At 37.5% G+C, this 23,400-nt stretch overlaps 1 long non-coding RNA gene across 1 annotated transcript; it reads left to right on the forward strand.

Annotated features, from left to right (window-relative positions):
• Positions 1 to 3,013: 3,013 nt before the first annotated feature.
• LOC147004751 (uncharacterized) lies at positions 3,014 to 19,542 on the forward strand. Its single transcript, XR_015047103.1, has 4 exons — positions 3,014 to 3,063; positions 4,564 to 4,692; positions 11,136 to 11,199; positions 19,449 to 19,542. It is a non-coding gene; the product is annotated as an uncharacterized LOC147004751 (long non-coding RNA).
• The last annotated feature ends 3,858 nt before the right edge of the window (positions 19,543 to 23,400 follow it).

Genomic DNA, 23,400 nt, shown 5'->3' on the forward strand with positions numbered 1-23,400 from the left:
GTGGAACAACAATATGAACTAAACAGTACCCCCCAGAACTCGTGTCTCTAGCTGCATATATATCAGAAGTTAGCCTATTTGGCCATCAGTGGAAACAGAGGCGATTTGGTCATGCAAACTTTATATGCCTCAGTACAGGGGAATGCCAGGGCCAAGAAGTGGGAGTAAGGGGGTAGTGAGGGGAGCTTGTGGGGGACTTTTGGTATAGCATTGGAAATTTAAATGAAATAAATACCAAATAAAATAAAAAAAATGAACCCACACACCTATGGTCCCTTGATCTTTGACAGGGGAGCTAAAACCATCCAGTGGAAAAAAGACAGCATTTTCAACAAATGGTGCTGGCACAACAGGTGGTTATTATGTAGAAGAATGAGAACTGATCCATTCTTATCTCCTTGTACAAATCTCAAGTCTAAGTGGATCAAAGACCTCCACATAAAATCAGAGACACTGAAATTTATAGAGGAGAAAGTGGGGAAAAGCCTCGAAGATATGGGCACAGGCGAAAATTTCCTGAACAGAACAGCAATGACTTGTGCTTTAAGATTAAGTATCAACAAATGGGACCAGATAAAATTGCAAAGCTTCTGTAAGGCAAAAGACACTGTCAATAGGATAAAAAGGCCATCAACAGATTGGGAAAGAATTTTTACCAAACCTAAATCTGATAGGGGACTAATATCCAATATATACAAAGATCTCAAGAAGCTGGACTCCAGAAATTCATATAACCCATTAAAAATGGGGTACAGAGCTAAAAAAGAATTCTGAACTGAGGAATACCAAAGGGTTGAGAAGCACTTGAAAAAAATGTTCAACATCTTTAACCATCAGGGAAATGCAAATAAAAACAAAATTGAGATTCTACCTCACATCAGTCAGAATGGCTAAGATCAAAAATTCTCGTGACAGCAGATGCTGGCAAGGATGTGGAGAGAGAGGAACACTCCTCCATTGTTCGTAGGATTGCAAGCTTGTACAACCACTCTGGAAATCAGTCTGGTAGTTTCTCAAAAAATTGGATATAGTACTACCTGAAGATCCAGCAATTCCTTTCCTGGGCACATACCCAGAATATGGTCACACTGGTAGTAAGGACACGTGCAGTAGTATGTTCATGGCAGCCTTATTTATAATGGCCAGAAGCTGGAAAGAACCCAGATGTCCCTCAACAGGGGAATGGATATAGAAAATTTGGTACATTTATACTTTGGAGTACTGCTCAGCTATTAAAACAATGGATTCATAAAATTCTTAGGCAGATAGATGTATCTGGAAGATATCATCCTGAATGAGATAACCAAATCATAAAAGAAGTGACTAGAAATGCACTCACTGATAAGTGGATACTAACCCAGAAACTTACAATACCCAATATACAATTTGCAAAACACAAGAAAATCAAGAATGAAAATCAACGCGTGGATACGTCATACATCCTTAGAATAGGGAACAAAATACCCATGGAAAGAGTTACAGAGTCAAAATTTGGAGGTAAGGCAAAAGGATGGACCATCCTTAGACTAACCCACCTAGGCTTCCATCCCATAATTATACACCAAAAGCAGACACTATTGCACATCCCAGCAAGATGTTGCTTCACAGACCCTGATATAGCTGTCTCATAGGAGGATATGCCAGTGCCTTGCAAATACAGAAGTGGATGCTCACTGTCATTTATTGGATGGAACACAGGGGCCTAATGGAGGAGCTAGAGAAAGTATCCAAGGAGCAGAAGGAGTCTGCAACCCTATAGGTGGAACAACAATATGAACTAACCATTATCCCAAGAGCTTGTGTCTCTAGCTTCATATATAGCAGAAGACGGCCTAGTGGGCCATCACTGGGAAGAGAGGCCCCTTGGTCTTGCAAACTTTATATGCTGCAGTACAGGGGAGTGCCAGAGCCAAGAAGTATGAGTGGATGGGTAGGGGAGCAGGACGGGGAGGGGGAGGGTATAGGGGACTTTCAGGATAGCATTTGAAATGTTCATGAAGAAAATATCTAGTAAAAAATTGAAAGCAATCAAAAAACAAAGAAAGAAAAGAAATACACCTCACAATGAAGTTGGACAAGGCATGAAATAGTACAAATGGAGTTAGAGAGAAATATAAAAATTAAAAATTATCATTGGGCATATGTGTGTGTACAGTGTGTGTGTGTGTGTGTGTGTGTGTGTGTGTGTGTGTATGTGTGTGGGTGTGTGTGGGTGCGTGTGGGGGTGTTTGGGTGTGTGTTGGGTCAACATAAATTTAAACACACACCGGATGCATGCCTGGTAACTGAAGAGGCCAGAGGAGTGCAAATAAGTGCACAAAACAGTGGTTGGAAAAATGACTCAGCTGTTAAAAGCACCTGTTCTATGCAGACGACCGGGCACAAAACACCCATATCTTGGATCACAATTTATGCACAGCTAAAGTTTCAGAGAATCAGTGCACACTTCCAGACTCTGTAGGCAACAGAGGCATATGTGAGAGAGAGGGCCAGAAGGGTCAGGCACATTCTTGTAATCAAGGTCAGTACTAGGAAGCTGGAGACAGGAGGGTACCAGGGGATAGAGGGGATCTGGATGCTCCCTTCTGATCCCTTAGGACAGAATAAACTCTTGTGGTGTGCGTAAGTACATTCAGAAAAAGTCCACACACATTAAATGTTATGCACATAAATAAATAGAAACCAAAATTGCATACAAGAGCCTCTACATTTGAAATAAAGTAGTGTCATTTGCATTGTTTCGTATGTTTCACGTTTGTTCAAGTTTTTCAAGTCTGTATGGACTTATGAACCTAGAAAGTGTCTTAAAGCCAGTAGTAGTTCATTCCCACCTCCTGAAAACTCCCTTTGAAGCAATGGTGCATGGTACTCCATGTACGCATGCGCAGGATATATTCAGCCAATCAGTGCAATCCCTGGGTGAGACCTGTTTACTCCAGCTTGCGTCACAAAGGGTCCTCAGAAGCCTGTGTCCAGGCATCTCTGCTGACAACGGTTTTTTACCGTTGAGGAGCTGAGCACGGAAGGGTGCTGTTGGGAAAGTGTTCACCTCTGAGATAACCTGTAAGTGATAATTTGCTCTGATCAGGGTTGTTGGACAGTTAATCGAGGTGTGTCACGGTGTGGCATATCAGGCCCAGGTGGTCACTATGTGAGGAAAAGCCTCCTGGTCCACATTTCCTATGGCTTCTGATTGTTAAATGAAGGTGGAGGACCATATTCATGGCAGAGGATTGAATAGGTCAGGGCCTTAGAGGATTGTGAACCCTTGGAGGACACAATCTTGGGTCCTGGGGATAGGATCAGCGAGCTGGCTGCAGGATTGGGGGTCGAGGGAGCATGGGTCTGTGAGTGAGGAGCCTTGGAGCTTGTCCTGTGTGCTGTAAGGAGCCTTAGGGTCCAACTTGGTGCTTGTCCTGTGTGCTGTCCAGGATCCATTAGAAATACACTGAGGATTCCTCCCTCTTCATTGTCTTCTCTATGGTGTGTTCCTTTGGTATACACTGTATGGACATTGCAGAGAAGGGAGTGGTGGAGGAAGAATGAATGAAAAGAAGAAGAGGAGACATTGCAAGAGATTAATAAGTAATCTGGGAAGGATTTTGAGCACCAATCCTCCTGTCTCAATCGCCCATGTATTGGGATTAAAGACTTGCACCACCAAGTTCAGCGTTTTCACTCAGTTTTATTTCTGTAGAAAGGGATCTTCCTTTGTAGCTCAGGCTGGCCTGGCTTGGGCAAGCCTTGAACTAAAAATCTGCAGATGTTTGAAATCCTCGGCTTCCCCCAATCCCACGTTTCTCCAATATAAGGATTTTCTGTGTGGGTGGTGGTGGCGAGTGTTTGTTGTAGACTGAGCATTGGGTCTTCTTGACATGAATATATAGTTACCATGCTCGTTATCTTTCTGAATAGTACTGTGAATTTACTTTAAAACTGAGATACACTGAAAAACGGAATTGCTGATGTTTTGTTTAAAAAGAATCTTTGGGATATAGGATCAAAATTCAGATGCCTCAAAGTTTAAATGCAAACACATTTTGCTCATCATTTTTGGTGGGAAGGGGAGGACTCACATATTAAAGGCTGGCATGTTATTGCCTTTTTTTAAACTGAGAAATGGTAGATTGTTAACTTGGGTTCTAAAGAAGGTTTTTAAATAAGTAAGTTAAAGAAGATTTTAAAACAAAGTTGGGAGGGAGAGGAACATGATAAATGGGATACATGGAGGAAATTGTAAGGGAAAGCATATATATATATATATATATATACATATATATATATACATATATATTTTTATGTATATATATATATGTGTGTGTGTGTGTGTGTATGTGTGTGTGTGTATACATATATATATGTCACTATATTGAATATGTATTCAAAACTCTATGATAAAGACAAATTATTAAAATATATGTTGAAAAAACAAAAGAAACAATCTTTCAATGAGCTAAGATAACTATTTGTCTTTTTGACATTTTTAACTATTTAAATGATACCTTTGGATTCAGATCGCTATGTTTTTATTCTTTTTCCTTTTTATTTTTTTTAACTGAGAAGACAACTGAGTGCTTAAGAGAAAAATGGCAAAGAAAATGTGGGTGGTACCAAAGAACGGTTACTTATTACTTCTTGACTATGATGAAGAAGAAGATGACATAAATGTTTTGGAGGAGGCTCATTCTGAAGGTATAGTATATCCTGTCTTCGGTATTGATTGTGTCCTGCAGTTCCTTAGACTTTTACCAACTCACCTGCAATGGAAGAAGGCTTTTCTAAGAGTTTTCATATACTTCATTTCTAATTTTACCTATATATATATATATATATATATATATATATATATATATATATATATTCCTATACCTGAGTTTTATTAGTGCATATACCTACTCTTGGCACTGTAGTCACAATATATTGAGAAACAATAACTTGCTATGATTTTACCCCAGGAAAAGACCTGAACATTGTTCCTATATGTTAGCAAAACATGAATTTATTTCATATAACCTGCAAATAAATTGTTTCATTCCTTTTTTTCTATTATATATTTTCTTTATTTACATTTCAAATATTATCCCCTTTTCTATTTCCCCTCTGAAAATCCCCTCTCCTCTCCCCTCTCCCCCTGCCTACAACACGCCCACTCCCTATTCCTGGCCCAGGCATTCCTTAATACTGGGCATATAAGACCTTTACTATACCAAGGGTCTCTCCTCCCATTGATGACCTACTAGCCCATCCTCTCCTACATATGCAGCTGGAGCCATAAATCCTACCATCTGATTTATTTGATTGGTGTTTTAGTCCCAGGGAACTCTGGGGGTACTGCTTAGTTCATATTGTTCCTCCTCCTATGGGGCTGCAAACCCCTTATGCTCCTTGGGTACTTTCTCTAGCTCAATCTTTGGGGACCCTGTGCTCAGTATGATGGATGTCTATGAGCATCCATTTCTGTATTTGTCAGGCACTGGCAGATCCTCTCAGGAGACAGCTATATCAGTCTCCTGTCCCCAAGCTCTTGTTGGCATCTTCAACAGTGTCTGGGTTTGGTGGTTATTATGGGATTTTTCCCTGAGTGAGGCAGTCTCTGGATGCATTCAGTCTCAGCTCCAATCTTTGCCTCTGTAACTTCTTCCATGGGTATTTTGTTTCCCATTCCATTCCCACCAGAAATTCATAAAAACAAACTGAAGACCAGTCTTCATTTTCCTCTACCTGGTGTTGAAAGGCCAGATTGCCCAAATTTGTCTATATAGGATCCAAACAGCCTCAAAAGCCTGAGGCTCCTATCAGCCTCAGAAGTACTGGTACTTCAGACATAATTCAGGACAGGCTGTGTTTATTTGTGTGTTGTTTTGGTTTACGGAAGTAAGCTCTAACTCTCTATCTCAGGAGTGTCTGAAACCTCGTGTGCAGCTTGAACTAGCCTTGAAACTGAAGTCCTCAGCCTTACAAATGTACTGGGGCCTGAGGATACATGCCTGTTTTATTTTTTATTTTTAAATTTTTTTCTTACTTTAACATTGAACACAGAGCTTCTTGCTGTAGCAGTAAAATATATGTCCAGACAGGCAGAACTTTATCATTTAGATTTGTATTGCGATGAAAAAGATTTAGAGCTTGGTTGTGATCATAGGAACTATGATTTTATTTGGAGATTGAGATGCAGACACATTTGCTCTAACTTATCAAAAACCTAGCAGGAATGGGACCAAAATGCAGATCCTTCTATGATTAGATATAAATCCACTTGAAGTCACAGTTAAAGCCATCATAGTGTGTGTGTGTGTGTCTGTCTTTGTGTCTGTGGGTCTTTGTGTGTGTGTATGTGTGTGTGTGTGTGTAAGAGAGAAAGAGAGAGAAAGAGAGAGAGAGAGAGAGAGAGAGAGAGAGAGAGAGAGAGAGAGAGAGAGAGAGAGAGAGAGAGAGAGAGTTTTAAACTGAAAAATAACAAACTCTTAGTCCTTTATAGTAAGGAAGCCCAATATACTTTATTCAACTTAATTCTTTTTTTAAAAATTCTTTTTTTAAAGTTAAGGTTTATAATGGCTATCTTTGAAGCCAACTATTCTGTTCCATGTTTAAATACTAAAGTCTTTAGTATTAAATCAGAGGGTAATATTTCTTTCTTTATTCCTTCCTTGACCAAGGTATCATTGAGAAGAGTGTTGTTCAGTTTCCACGTGAATGTTGGCTTTCTATTATTAATTTTGTTATTGAAGATCAGCTTTATTCAGTGGTGATCTGATAGGATGCGTGGGACAATTTCAATATTTTTGTAACTGTTGAGGCCTGTTTTGTGACCAATTATGTGGTCAATTTTGGAGAAGGTACCATGAGGTGCTGAGAAGAAGGTATATCCTTTTGTTTTAGGATAGAATGTTCTGTAGATATCTGCCAGATCCAGTTGTTTCATAACTTCTGTTAGTTTCACTGTGTCCCTGTTTAGTTTCTGTTTCCATGATCTGTCTATTGGTGAAAGTGGTGTGTTGAAGTCTCCCACTATTATTGTATGAGGTGCAATGTGTGCTTTGAGATTTACTAAAGTTTCTTTAATGAATGTGGCTGCCTTTGTATTTGGAGCATAGATATTCAGGATTGATAGTTCCTCTTGGAGGATTTTACCTTTGATGAGTATGAAGTGCCCCTCCCTGTCTTTTTTGATGACTTTGGGTTGGAAGTCAATCTTATCAGATATTAGAATGGCTACTCCAGCTTGTTTCTTCATACCATTTGCTTGGAAAATTGTTTTCCAGCCTTTCATTCTGAGGTAGTGTCTATCTTTTTCTCTGAGATGAGTTTCCTGTAAGCAGCAAAATGTTGGGTCTTGTTTGTGTAGCCAGTTTGTTAGTCTATGTCTTTTTATCGGGGAGTTGAGTCCATTGATATTAAGAGATATTAAGGAAAAGTAATTGTTGTTTCCTGCTATTTTTGTTGTTAAAGTTGGCATTTTGTTCTTGTGGCTGTCTTCTTTTAGGTTTGTTGAGGGATTACCTTCTTGTTGTTTCTAGGGCGTGGTTCCCGTCCTTGTATTGGTTTTTTCCTGTTATTATCCTTTGAAGGGCTGGATTAGTGGAGAGATAATGTGTGAATTTGGTTTTGTCGTGGAATAGTTTGGTTTCTCCATCTATGTTAATTGAGAGTTAGGCTAGGTATAGTAGCCTGGGCTGGAATTTGTGTTCTTTTAGTGTCTGTATAACATCTGTCCAGGATCTTCTGGCTTTCATAGTCTCTGGTGAAAAATCTGGTGTAATTCTGATAGGCTTGCCTTTATATGTTACTTGGCTTTTTCTCTTACTGCTTTTAGTATTCTATCTTTATTTAGTGTATTTGTTGGAAAGATCAGGAATTCAAGGCCCAGGCCTAAACATGATAAAAGCAATCTACAGCAAACCAGTAGCCAACATAAAAGTAAATGGTGAGAAGCTTGAAGCAATCCCTCTAAAATCAGGGACTAGACAAGGCTGTCCACTTTTTCCATACCTATTCAACATTGTACTTGAAGTCCTAGCCAGAGCAATTCGACAACAAAAGGAGATCAAAGGGATACAAATTTGAAAAGATGAAGTCAAAATGCCACTTTATGCAGATGATATGATAGTATACCTAAGTGACCCTAAAAATTCCACCAGAGAACTCCTAAACCTGATAAACAGCTTCAGTGAAGTAGCTGGATATAAAATTATCTCAAATAAATCAATGGCCTTTCTCTACACAAAGAATAAACAGACTGAGAAAGTTAGGGAAACAACACCCTTCTCAATAGTCACAAATAATATAAAATATTTTGGCGTGACTCTAACTAAGGAAGTGAAAGATCTGTATAATAAAAACTTCAAGTCTCTGAAGAAAGAAATTATAGAACATCTCAGAAGATGGAAAGATCTCCCATGCTCATGGATTGGCAGGATCAACATTGTAAAAATGGCTATCTTGCCAAAAGCAATCTACAGATTCAATGCAATCCCCATCAAAATTCCAACTCAATTCTTCAACGAATTAGAAAGTGCAATCTGCTAATTCATCTGGAATAACAAAAAACCTAGGATAGCAAAAACTCTTCTCAATGATAAAAGAACCTCTGGTGGAATCACCATGCCGGACCTAAAGCTCTACTACAGAGCAATTGTGATAAAAACTGCATGGTACTGGTATAGTGACAGACAAATAGACCAATGGAATAGAATTGAAGACCCAGAAATGAACCCACACACCTATGGTCACTTGATCTTCGACAAGGGAGCTAAAAACATCCAGTGGAAGAAAGACAGCATTTTCAACAAATGGTGCTGGCACAACTGGTTGTTAACATGTAGAAGAATGCGAATTGATCCATTCCTATCTCCTTGTACTAAGGTCAAGTCTAAGTGGATCAAGGAACTTCACATAAAACCAGAGACACTGAAACTTATAGAGGAGAAAGTGGGGAAAAGCCTTGAAGATATGGGCACAGGGGAAAAATTCCTGAATAGAACAGTAATGGCTTGTGCTGTAAGATCGAGAATTGACAAGTGGGACCTCATAAAACTACAAAGCTTCTGCAAGGCTAAAGACACCATCAATAAGACAAAAAAACCACCAACAGATTGGGAAAGGATCTTCACCTATCCTAAGTCAGATAAGGGACTAATATCCAATATATATAAAGAACTCAAGAAGGTGAACTCCAGAAAGTCAAATAACCCCATTAAAAAATGGGGCTCAGAACTGAACAAAGAATTCTCACCTGAGGAATACCGAATGGCAGAGAAACACCTGAAAAAATGTTCAACATCCTTAATCATCAGGGAAATGCAAATCAAAACAACCCTGAGATTCCACCTCACACCAGTCAGAATGGCTAAGATCAAAAATTCAGGTGACAGCAGATGCTGGCGAGGATGTGGAGAAAGAGGAACACTCCTCCATTGTTGGTGGGATTGCAAGCTTGTACAACCACTCTGGAAATCAGTCTGGCGGTTCCTCAGAAAATTGGACATAGTACTACCGGAGGATCCAGCAATACCTCTCCTGGGCATATATCCAGAAGATGTCCCAACCGGTAAAAAGGACACATGCTCCACTATGTTCATAGCAGCCCTATTTATAATAGCCAGAAGCTGGAAAAAACCCAGATGTCCCTCAACAGAGGAATGGATACAGAAATTATGGTACATTTACACAATGGAGTACTACTCAGCTATTAAAAAGAATGAATTTATGAAATTCCTAGCCAAATGGATGGACCTGGAGGGCATCATCTTGAGTGAGGTAACACAATCACAAAAGAACTCACACAATATGTATTCACTGATAAGTGGATATTAGCCCAAAACTTAGGATACCCAAGATATAAGATACAATTTGCTAAATGCATGAAACTCAAGAAGAATGAAGACCAAAGTGTGGACACTGTGCCCCTTCTTAGAATTAGGAATAAAACACCCATGGAAGGAGTTACAGAGACAAAGTTTCGAGCTGTGATGAAAGGATGGACCATCTAGAGACTGCCATATCCAGAGATCCATCCCATAATCAGCTTCTAAACGCTGACACCATTGCATACACTAGCAAGATTTTGCTGAAAGGACCCAAATACAGCTGTCTCTTGTGAGACGATGCCGGGGCCTAGCAAACACAGGAGTGGATGCTCACAGTCAGCTATTGGATGTATCACATGGCTCCCAATGGAGAAGCTAGAGAAATTACCCAAGGAGCTAAAGGGATCTGCAACCCTATAGTTGGAACAACATGATGAACTAACCAGTACCCCGGAGCTCTTGTCTCTAGCTTCATATGTATCGAAAGATGGCCTAGTCGGCCATCACTGGAAAGAGAGGCCCATTGGACTTGCAAACTTTATATGCCCCAATATAGGGGAATGCCAGGGCCAAAAGAATGGGAATGGGTGGGTAGGGAAATGGGGGGCGCTATGGGGGACTTTTGGGATAGCATTGGAAATGTAATTGAGGAAAATATGTAATAAAAATATTAAAAATTAAAAAAAATAAAAAATGACAATTAAAGACAGCTATAAAATAATCAGAGGCTAATAGAAATATGGTTTTATCTTTAAACCCTTCATGCAATTATGAAGTGCTGCTTTTGTAAAAATCATTCCTTAATGTTATTTAATATTTCATTTTTATTAGTTTATGTGATTCTTTTGATTCAAATGGCTTGAGAAAATTTATTTTTTTTATTTTAAATCAGAAAACATAAGTTTCTCAGTGGAATGGCAGCGTTTTGCACGTTCTGTATAGACACCAATGGAAAACTGTAATTTGTTAAGTGGTAAACAGCAAGATGGGAATGCTTCAGAATTGGACCTTATGGAAGATACCAGATACCTAATGTTGGGCATTGATGTTACACTTCCTTTTTTCTCAGTTATTCATCTTAGAATTGTAATGGAGATCAAAAATCTCATATTGCTTCTCTTGTCTTTAATCACAACATGTAAATAAATAGCTTAAAATATATTTCTAGATGACAATTAGACATTACTTGATTTTGTTTAACTTCTAGACAAATCATAGGTCTGCTTTAAAACCTAATGTTGGCACTATGCCTGAATGATCACAAAGCATTTCATTAAAATTTGCAAAATAACATAATTGTTTTAATATCTTGTTTTATTACCAACCCAGTACAGAATCCAGTAACTCATGATGATGGGAATGCAAATCCTGAAGGAATAGTTGGAGATACACGGTAATATGTCCAAACTTATTATTTCCTTCTTAGTGTAAGTACTGCTAGAAAAGTTTAATTGATTTTATAGCAAGTAATCTATATTAATAATTAGAATATGATATATATTATAAACAATATTTCCGTAAGGTAAATCCTTAATTTGAATGGTTTTCTTGGAGGGTGTAGTGCTGTGGGTCAAACTCTCATAGTCCTGCTGTAGAACAAAAGCAGAGCCATCAAAAGGTATCCTTACATTTTAACGCTTTAATTACTTCATAGATCTCCAGTACAAAATATTCTGGGAAAATTTGAAGGTACATTTTTTTGGATATATAATGTGTTTAAAACTATATAGTATTAACATAATTTACATATTAGGAAATATTAGTTAATATACTATATGACATCTTAATGAATTATTCCTATTTATATGTAGTATTTTGTGAATATTTTTATTTTAATTTATTTATTATTCTATATTATCTTCCTTTACATTTGTAATAATAGCCCTTTCCTGGTTTCACCCCAGAAACTCTCTATTCCATAACCCATCCCTGTGCTTCTATGAGGGTGTTCACCCCCCACCCACGCCCACCTCCCCACCCTGGCATTTGCCTACACTGGAGCATTGAACCTTCACAGGACCAAGGACCTCTCTTCCCACTGATATCTGAAAAGGTCATACTCTGCTATATATTCAACTGGAGCCGTGGGACCCCCCTCTTTTGTTGGTGGATTAGTCTCTGAGTGCTCTGGGGGGTCTGGTTCGTTCATATTGTTGTTCTTCCTGTAAGGTTGCAAATCCCTTCAGATCCTTCAGTCCTTCCTCTAACTCCTCCACTGGTGACCCATTGATCAGTCTGATGGTTGGCTGTGACAATCAGCCTCTGTTCTTGCCAAGCTCTGACAGAGCCTCTCAGGAGAAAGCCATATTAGGCTCCTGTCAGCAAGCACTTGTTGGCATCCACAATAGTGACTGGGTTTGGTGTCTGTATATGGAATGGATCCACAGGATGGGCAGACTCTAGATGGTCATTACTTCAGTCTCTGCTCTGTACTTTGTCTCCATATTTCCTCCAAGGAGTATTTTGTTCCGCATTCTAAGAAGGACTGAAACACCCACACTTTCCTCTTCCTTCTTCTTGAGCTTCATGTGGTCTGTGAATTACATTTTGGGTATTCTGAGCTTTTAGGCTAATATCCACTTATCAGTGAGTACATACCATGTTTGTTCTTTTGGGATTGGGTTACCTCACACAGGATGATATATTTTAGATCCATCCTTTTGCCTGTGAATTTCATGAAGTCATTATATCTGTACCATTACCATACATTTTTATCATTATTTCTCTATAATACAGCTTGAGGTCGGGGATGATTCCCCCTGAAGTTCTTTTATTGTTGAGAATAGTTTTTTTGATATCCTGGATTTCTGTTATTCCAAATGATTTTTCAAATTGCTCTTTCTATCTCTATGAAGAATTGAGTTTGAATTTTGATAGAGATTGCTTTGAATCTGTAGATTGCTTTTGGCAAGACGGCCATTTCTACTAAATTAACTCTGCCAATCTATGAGCATCGGAGATCTTTCCATCTTTTGAGATTTCTTTCTTCAGACGTGAAGTTCTTGTCATACAGATCTTTCACTTGCTTGGTTTGAGTCAAACCAAGGTATGATAATTTGTGACTATTGTGAAGGGTGTTGTTTCCATAATTTCTTTTTCAGCCTGTTTATCAATTGAGTAGAGGAAAGCTACTGATTTGTTTGAGTTAATTTAATATCCAGCCACATTGCTGAATTTGTTTATCAGGTTTAGGAGTTCTCTGATGGAATTTATGGGGTCACTTACATATACTATCATGTCATCTGCAAATAGTGATATTTTGAATTCTGCCTTTCCTATTTTTATCCCTTTGACCTCTTTTTGTTGTCTAGTTGCTATGGATAGAACGTCTAGTACTATAGAATACTACTATATTATATATTACTGTGAATAGGTAGGGAGAGAGTGGGAAGCCTTATCTAGTCTTGTCTTGTCTGATATTAGTGGGATTGCATCAAATTTCTCTCCATTTATTTTTATGTTGGATACTGGTTTGCTGTATATTGCTTTTACTATGTTTAGGTATGGGCCTTGAATTCTTGATCTTTCCAGGAATTTTATCATGAAGGGTTGTTGGGTTTTTGCAAATGATTTCTCAGCATCTAATGAGATAATACTGTGGATTTTTTCCTTGCCATTGTTTACATTGTGGATTTCCATATATTGAACCATCTCTGTATCCATGGGATGAAGACCACTTGATCATGAAGGATGATCATTGTAACATGTTCTTGAATTGGGTTTACCAAAATTTTATTGAGTATATTTGCATCAATATTCATAAGTGAAACTGGTCTCAAGTTTCCGTTCTCCATTTGGGTCTTTGTATGTTTTGGGTATAAGTGTAATTGTGGCTTCATAGAACAAATTGAATAGTGTTCCCTCTCTTTTTAATTTTGCGTAGTAGTTTGAAGAGTGTTGGTATTAGGTCTTCTTTGAAGGTCTGATAGAATTCTGTACTAAACCCATCAGATCCTGGGTTTTTATTTTTGGTGAGGGGGTTGGGAGCCTATTAATGATTGCTTCTATTTCTTTAGGGGTTATGGGAGTGTTTACAGGGTCTATCTGATCCTGATTTAAATTGGTACCTGATATCTGTCTAGATAATTTTCCATTTCATCCAAATTTTCCAGTTTTGTTGAGTATAGGCTTTTATAGTAGGATCTTTTTTTTTTTTTTTTTTTTTTTTTTTTTTTTTTTTTTTTAATTTCCTAAGTTTCTGTTATGTCTCCCTTTTCATTTCTGGTTTTGTTAATTTGGATACTGACTCTGTGCCCTCTCTTTAGTCTGGCTAAGGGTTTATCTATCTTGTTGATTTTCTCAATGAACCAGCTCCTGGTTTGGTTGATTCTTTGTATAGTTCTTTTTGTTTCCACTTGTTTGATTTCAGCCCGGAGTTTGATTTTTTCCTGCCTTCTACTCCTCTTGGGTGAATTTGCTTCCTTTTGTTCTAGAGCTTTTAATGGTGCTGTCAGGGTGCTAGTGTATGCTCTCTCCAGTTTCTTTTTTGGAGGCACTCAGAGTTATTAGTTTTTCTCTTAGGAATGCTTTCTTTGTGTCCCATAAGTTTGGGTATGTTGTAGTTTCATATTCATTAAACTCAAAATAGTCTTTAATTTCTTTCTTTATTTCTTCCATGACCAAGTTATCATTGAGTAGACTGTTTTTCAACTTCCACGTATATATGGGTTTTCTATTATATTATTTTATTATTATTATTATTATTATTATTATTATTATTATTATTATTATGGGGATTAAGACAGGGTTTTTCTGTTTATCCCTGGCTGTCATGGAACTCATTTTGTAGACCAGGCTGGCCTTCAAACCAGAAATATGCCTGCCTCTACCTCCCAAGTGCTGGGATTAAAGGCATGTGCCACCATGCCTGGATTATTTATATTATTATTGATGATCAGCCTTAGTCAGTGATGACTTGATAGGATTCATGGGATTATTTAAATAATTTTATATCTTTTGAAGCCTGTTTTGTGACACATTATATGGTCAGTATTAGAGAAGGCATCATGAAGTGTTGAGAAGAAGGGACATTCTTTTGTTTTATGATAAAATGTTCTATGATATCTATAGATATAGACCTCTGTTAAATCCATTTGTTTCAAAACTTCTGTTAGTTTCACAGTGTCTCTGTTTTGTTTCTGTTTCCAGGATCTGTCCGTTGTTGAGAGTGGGGTGTTGAATTTTCCCACTATTATTATAGGGTACAATATGTACTTTGAGCTTTAGTAGAGTTTCTTTTATGAATTTGGGTTTCCTTGCATTTGGAGCATAGATGTTCAGACTTGTGAATTCATCTTTGTTGATTCATCCTTTGACAAGTATTGTGACAGTCCTTATCTTTAAAAAACAAAAACAAAAACGAACAACAAAAAATTATTTTGGTTATAAGTTGATTTTATTCCATAGTAGAATGGCTATTCCAGCTTGTTTCCTGGGAATATTTGCTTGGAAAAGATTTTCCAGGCTTTTCCTCTGAGGTAATGTCTGTCTTTGTCACTAAGGTGGGTTTCCTGTATGCAGCAAAATCCTGGGTTCTGTTTATGTATCCAGTCTATTAATCTATGTCTTTTTATTGGGGAATTGAATCCATTGCTATTAAGAAATATTAAAGACCAGTGACTGTTGGTTGTTTCCTGTTACTTTTGTTGTTTGAGGTGGAATTATGTTTATGTTGCTACCTTCTTTGAGGTTTGTTGAAAGAAGATTTCTTTCTTGATTTTTGTATGGTGTAGTGTTTCCCTCCTTGTGTTGTAGTTTTCCATCTACCTTTTGAATGTTTGGATTCATGGAAAGATATTGTGTGAATTTGGTTTTATCGTGGAATACTTTGGTTTCTCCATCTATGGTAATTTTGAGTTTTGCTGGGTATAGTAACCTGGGCGGCAATTGTGTTCTCTCAGGGTCTGTGTAACATCTGTCCAGAATCTTCTGGTTTTATAGTCTCTGGTGAGAAGTCTGGTGTATTTCTAATAGGTCTGAATTTTTATGTTATTTGAACTTTTTCCCTTACTGCTTTTAATATTCTATCTTTATTTAGTGCATTTGTCGTTCTGATTATTATATGTTGGCGGGAATTTCTTTTCTGGTCCAGTTTATTTGGATTTCTGTAGGCTTCTTGTATGTTCATGTGCATCTCTTTCCTTAGGTTGGGAAAGTTTTCATCTATGATTTTGTTGAAGATATTTGCTGGCCCTTTGACTTGGGAATCTTTTCTCTCTTCTATACCCATTTTCCTTAGGTTTTGTCATCTCATTGTGTCCTGGATTTCCTGGATGTTTTGGGTTAGGAGATTTTTGCATTTGGCATTTTCTTTGACTGTTCTGTCAGTGTATCTATGGTATCTTCTGTACCTGCGATTCTCTATTCTATCTCTTATATTCTGTTGGAGATGCTTGCATCTATGGCTCCTAGGTTTTCTTTCTCCAGGTTCATCTCTCTTTGTGAGTTTTTATTCTCTATTTCCATTTTTAGATCCTAGATGATTTTTGTTCAATTCCTTCACCTGTTTGATTGTGTTTTCTTTAACTCTTTAAGGGATTTTTGTGTTTCCTCTTTAAGGGCTTGTAGCTGTTTTCCTGGGTTTACCTGTATTTCTTTAATGGAGCTATTTTTGTTTTTAAAGACCTCTATCATCAGCATGAGATGTGATTTTGAATCTGAATCTTGCTTTTCCAATGGGTTGTGGTATTCAAGTCTTGCTGTGGTGGCCAAACTGGGTTCTGATGATGCCGACTAGTTTTGGTTTCTATTTTTTATATTCTTGCACTTAACTCTTGCTATCTCATTTTCTTTGGTGCTACCTTCCCTTGCTGTCTCTGACAGGATCCTGTCCCTCCTGTAATCCTGGTTGTGTCAGAACTCATTGGAGTCCAGCTCTCTGGGATCCTGGGATCAGGGAACCTGATATTCTGGGTGTGTCTGAACTCCTGGAAGTCATGCTACCTTTTGGATCCTGAAATCCTGAGGTGACCAATCTCCTGAGATCATGCTGTGTCAGAGCTCCTGGGAGTTAAGCTTTTTCTTGGTGTTGCAAGATTTGGTGGGGTGCCAGACCCCTATGTTTTCTCTAGACACAGTTGCATGCTGAAAGGAACCCGTGCCTCTGGCTGGGACGATGATTTGTTTCCCTGGTTCTTGTAGGGGTCCCAGATAAACAGGGTGTTGGGAAAGATATCGTGCCCTCAGCTGTGATCTTCTGTCAGAACTCCAGTGTTCCTGGGTGTCTCTGATCTCCTGGGAGTCCAGCTTCCTCTGTGGTCCTGTGATCTTTGGCATTTCAGAATACCTGGGAGTCATGCTCCCTCTGGGTGCTTTAAGAGTGGGTGCCAGAGCCAGTACCCCAGGTCTGATCCAGGTGCAGTTTCAGACCAGAAGGAATCAATGCCACTGGCAAGGCAGGAGTTCCTGTGTCCCTGGATTCTTAGGGACTCAAGTTACTCCTGATGTTGGGGCCATTGCTGTGATCATGGGAGTGTTAGAGCACCTGGGAGTTGAGCTTCCTCTGGGTATTGTGGGTCTAGTTGCAGAGTCAGCACCCAAGGTCTACTCATGACACAGACTCTTGCAAATATTTTTGATTTAGCATCATGGACTTATTTTTTCCTGTGGTACAGAAGTGAAAATGGTGCTTTTTCCAGAGGTGTGACATTAATGAAACTTAATTTTTATTTTTTTGTATGTTTGTGTCTGTGGTGCATATATACAAATGTGGAGGGCAGAGGAGGATGTTGGGTTTTGCTCTATTACTTTCCACCTTATTCCCTTAAGTCAGGCTCTGTCACTGAACATCCAGTTATACAAGCAGCCAGCAAGTTCTAGCAATTCTCACTTTGCCTACCACAGTGCTGCTATTGTAGAAGCAACCATCCATGGTTAATTTTCTAGATGGGTACTAGATTCAAATTTGCGAACCTCCTCCTTTCACAGTAAACCCTCTTAACTATTGAGGTATCTTCATAACTGCTTTGAAGGGATTTTAGAGGAAAAAAAAAGATGCAAATTTTTTTATAGGTCCATGTATTCAAAGCTAAGTGATATGTATACAAAATTCTGTGCATGCAACAGTTTTTCATTGACCTTGTATTAATTTTATAATAAGTCAGTTTCTTTTCTAGGACTCCTCTGTGCTTCTTTCTTTATTTGAACAAGTGCAAAACTGAATTCTTTAATGTAATCCTTATTACTTTTTTAAAAAAATTTATTTTATGGGTATGTTTGTTTTGCTTGCACACAGCTTGTATGTCTGGTACCTTAGGAGGCCAGATGAAGGCATTGATTCCCCTGGAACTGGAGTTATAGTTTGTGAGCCATCTTGGAGGTGCTGGGAATCCAATCTCAGATCTCTGGAAGGGAACCAGTGCTCTTAACTGCTGAATCATCTCTCCAATCCCCTCACTGTTTTTTGTTTTGTTTTGTTTTGTTTTTTCATAAAATGAATTATGTAACTGAAAGTAAAAGACAGCTTTACTAACCAGTGAAAGAATGATACTCAGATCCCAAAGAATCTGTTTTAAATTATATGTAATTGAATGTTACATGAGCTTTCTTAGAAGACAATAATTTGTCTTTGAGATATGGTCTCACTATGTAGTTCAGGCTGACCTGAATTTTGCTATGTTATCTATGTTGTCCTATACACTGGATATCTCCTGCTTGAGCTTCCTAGACTAGGATCATAGGCCCAAAACATCTTACATGGCTTAGGAAACAATGCTCTTAATACTTATTTTTCAGACATATTTGTATATTAGTGATTTGCTTACAGGTATATATTTGCACCACATATGTGCCTGTTGCCCATAGATATCAGATGATTATTTGAGATACCTTGGACCTGGAGTCACATAAAGAGAAAACACATGGAAACTTATATCAAAGATTCTTTCAAAGAAAGCAACCAGAAATTAGAATGACTTTGGAAAATGAACAAATGGGAGAGGTAGAGGTTTTAGTTTGGTAGGGTCATATTTGTATCATTTAAAAAATTATATGTAGCTGAGTTTAAAAAAAACAGCCATGTCTGAGATTTTAGTAAAAAATGTGTGGCTTTGATTTTGTCTAAGCATTTAACCCTATAACTTCATGCCTTCAAGGAAACTAAATCTAATTCTTAGAAATCTGTGAAAATTTTTATTTTCTACTTTAAGTACCTGTTAATGAAATTTTAATATTTGATTTAATTTCATTGTGGAAACACAGAAGTCTTACACAAATATCTTAGAAATGTAATTTATGGTTTATTATAACAATATGGAAAAGGATCAATTACATATGCAGACAATTTATATATTTTAATTGACTTATGTTTTACACTAAGTCTTAACTGAATCTATATAGGAAAATAAATTAGACCTTATATTAGGTAGAAAAAAATGAAAACAATACTTTGAAATATAATTAGTTTCCTAAATTAAGATATATATATATATATATATTAAAACCTCTTTAATTTTGAAAAGTTTAAATATAAAAGAAGACTTCTCTGATAATGTGTTAGGGAAAAATCTGTAATGATTTCCCATTAGATAATTTTGTACTGCTGTTTTTCTTTTTATAGTATGAAATGGTCAATTTAATTTGTTTTGAGTGTTCTTTTTTCATATTGGTATGAAATGTGACTGCTTTCATTACTTTGCTTTACAGCGCGGTGATCAACAACAAATTGTGTGAGCAGGATATAACTACATTTCAGAAGTTTGATATGGATATACAGAAATTCAATGAAGAACAAGAAAAATCAATGGTTAGTATCATAACTAACTTTATAATTAACCTAGTATAACTAAGTATCAGATAGGAATGGAACTAGCCTTGTGTTGGGCACATGAACCTAAATTAAGTTTCATTATCTATCTATCCTTGGTTCTGTTCTAGTCCTACTGAATTGTAAACCAGAGAAGTATGATCACATACTACTATATCAGTGAAAACCACTAGGTATTTTATGGTAGACCAGATCATAATTTTCAAGAGGCAGACATTTGCTGAAAGATGAAAAGAGGATTACCACTTTTTACAAAAGTGAGCACAGTATGTCAGCCTCAGGTACAGTTGATCGGAGAGGGAAAGCTTACTTACTGGTGTCATCTGGACTCTGTTGTTAATATTAGAAAGCCAACTCAAACTGGTAAATCAGTTCTTACCATCATAACTTAGTACAAATTTAGTAACAACAGTGGATGGAAACAACCTGTTTCCATCAGTCTGTCTCAACAACCCTAGCAGAATATTCCTGTGGCAGAATATCACCAAACTATCTTAGATCATCTCTCCATTACTGTACCAATGACTGTAGTCATCACATGGTTTCCAAGTAAGACCTGAGATTATGACCATATTAACTACTTTTTTATTTGATTGGTTAATAGTTTCAGAAGTATTAAATTTGAAAGGAACAGTAGATCCATTCCTGCCTGGGAAGGCATTGAGGAAGCTCCCATTATATGTCAGTTCAAGAAAGAGATAGGGATTAAATAAAAAAAAAATACTCCAATTGAAGGCAATTTTTAAACCTTGAACTCTGGATGAAATTTAAAGGGGGAGTGATCACCTGTGTAAATGAGGAGGCTAAAGACAGACCCCAAGAGTAATTAATTATTTATAATTCTGCATGGGGCAAGGGGGGCAGGTGAGAGGAAACCAGCAAGGGAAGAGAACAATTGGTCGAAAGAATACTACCATTAGTGAAGGAAAACTTTTAAGGAAGAAAAGTTCACTAACTGTGTCATATGCTGCTAATGGGCCAAATAAGATAGATTTGCAGGGCTGGAAGATGGTTTATTTGGTAATCATTCTCAGTGTAGGCTGAAAGACCGAGCTTATATTCCCTGCTTAGACATGCATGCACACACCACCACCACTACCACCACCAACAAAACCACCACCAACAAACTAGCAAAACTAAAAACAAACCATCACAACAATAAAGTTAGTGTGTTAGTGAGCATTTTAGAACCACCAATCTCAGTTTTAGTTCAGAGATAAGAAGTTTCCCAGAGCTTCCTAGCCACCAGGTGTAGCCTAATGGATGAGCTCTAGGTTCAGTCAGATCTTGTCTCCCAAACAGTAGGGTGCAACCAAAGAAGACACCCAATATTAATCCTTTGTCTCCAAATGTATGCATGTGTACGTTTTTTAAAGGGAAACTACGGAAAGAGGAGGTCATTGTACTTAATCAGGATTATTTGAGTGGAAATGTGAGGTTAAACTGATCACAATAAATAAAGGAAAAAATAGGAATGTAGTGTCCCAAGGAGAAATGGTGTAAAGAGCTTGTCTTAATTTTTTTAAATGCAAATTACCATGGTTGTGTGCCAACATAAAGAATACAAAGAGAAATGTATATTACTACTTCCATGTGTTACTTGAGATTGAAACCTAGAGAAAACCAATCTACCACTAAACTTTATCCCCAGACATCTTTTTACACTTTATTTTGAGGTAGGATATCTTTAAGTGATCAAGACTATTCATGATCATGTGATCATTGTAAATCAAACTTTATAAAAGTTAGTTTTATAGGCATTACATTGACAGCCAGCAAGAGTCATAAATTTAAAATAACAGTTACAATTTCTGAAACTCTTGACAATAGTTGAGACAAGTGAAGATGTTGGACTTAGTAAAGAATAGTGTAAGGCATCCTTAAGAAAGGAAGAGAAAGTTGAAGACATGGAACATACACTTTAGGTTGGGGGTACATACAGGGATGGGGTAGTGAACCAACTCCTGGGATTGCTTCTGCTATTTAGTAAAAGGAGGCCAACATATGATAAAAGCATTAATACTAGCTAGAGTTAAGCTTCCAGGGCTATGATTTTACCAAGTTCATGTTTATATGGTGCATGCCTATAAACCTAAGTACTTGAGAGGCTAAGGCCAGTCTCTGCAGCATGGCAAACACTTTCTCATAAAAAAAAAAAAGTTTTATTAACCCACAATTGGTAGTATAGTTGTATTTCATCTTACTTAAAAATATAAGTATATTTAATCATAATTGTTAAAATGTTAAATCACCTAGAAAACTATTCCTTTTAAGTTTCATATTGAATTATTTTTTCTCACGTAAATTTTTAGTATTGGAGATACATTTAGTGGTTGACTCTTAGCCTAGCATTCATACTGCATGGCAGTAACAACAAAATGAACAGAATTGTTATAGTAATGTTTTCCTTTTACATTTGTAGAGCAATTATCAAAAAGAACAACAAGCATTAAAACTGTCCAAATGTAGTCAGAGCCAGACCCTGGAAGCAATTAAAGACATGCATGAGAAGTCCATGGAGGTATGCATGGAGGTATGCGCATAGTGAATAAAATGTCCTTAGGAAACTAAATATGTTTTAGGAATCAAAAAGTTTAACTACTTGCTATTTTGAATTATTTCTGACTGAAGTGACTGATATTATCTGTAAAATCCTAATGACTTTGTAGGAATTATTGAAGACATGAAATGATAAACTGGGAATTTGACCTCAGATGTACCTCATAGTTTATTAAGAGTATAATTATCTGGCTTAACTATATATAGCACGTCTATACATCATTTGCACAGAAACTTTCCTATTTGTATGCTTGGGAGTTTGTTTAGTAAGAAGTGCTTTTCTGTTTTAGGGTTTGATGAACTTGGAGAACAACAACGATGATATGCTTTTTGATGTAGATGGTGAACTGAGAAAATAAATGTCTGTGTTTAAAAGAGACATTATGAAGCATACTCTGAAGTACTCATCTACTTTCCCATCATCAGACTAATGAAGCATACATATTTTTTACTTGCTGGTACATTTGTAACCAAATAAAAAAATTTGCTAACTTTTTTTTCCCCTATGAAACTGAGTTTGAAAGACTCTTTAATCCTTGTTATTCTGATGATTCTAAGAAGGAAGTTAAACCCCACTGATGTGATTATAAAGTCAACTAGGAGGTATACCTCTAGAATCAAAATAGAAATCCTTAATTTTTAAACATCTTTAATCATTTTCTTGATTAAGTGTAAGAGCCTCTTTATATTAACTTCCAAACAAAATCTAAATGAATAAGTGAGTGGCAAATATTCCTTTGTACCAAACTTTCACACACTAATGTAGTGAAGTATTTAAAATTTATTCTTTAATCTTTTTTTAAAGTCCAGACTTTAACCCCCTCCTTGTCTGCCCTCTGACTGTTCCACATGCCATAACTCCTTCAGCCATGGCCCTCACGCCCCTCTCCCCATCTCCAAGAGGATGTCCCCACCATCCTACCCCCACCCCACCAGACCTCCCTACTTCCTGTGGCCTCAAGTCTCTTGAGGGTTAGATGCACCTTCTCTAACTGTGTCCAACCCGGGAGTCCTCTGCTGTATATGTGTTGGGGGCTTCAAATCAGCTGCTGTATGCAGCCTGGTTGGTGGCTCAGTGTCTGAAAGATCCTGGGATGTCCAGGTTATTTGAGACTGTTGGTCCTCCTACAGTGTCGCCCTCTTCCTCAGCTGCTTCTAGCTTTTCCCTAATTCAACCACAGGGGTTCCCAGCTTCTGTCCATTGGTTGCATGTAAATGTCTGCATCTGGCTCTTTCACCTGCTGGTTGGGTCTTTCAGAGGGCAGTCATGAT

This window comes from Mus caroli, unplaced genomic scaffold, assembly GCF_978045245.1.
Source record: "Mus caroli unplaced genomic scaffold, Mus_caroli_1 scaffold_5, whole genome shotgun sequence".
Taxonomy (NCBI): Eukaryota; Metazoa; Chordata; class Mammalia; order Rodentia; family Muridae; genus Mus; species Mus caroli.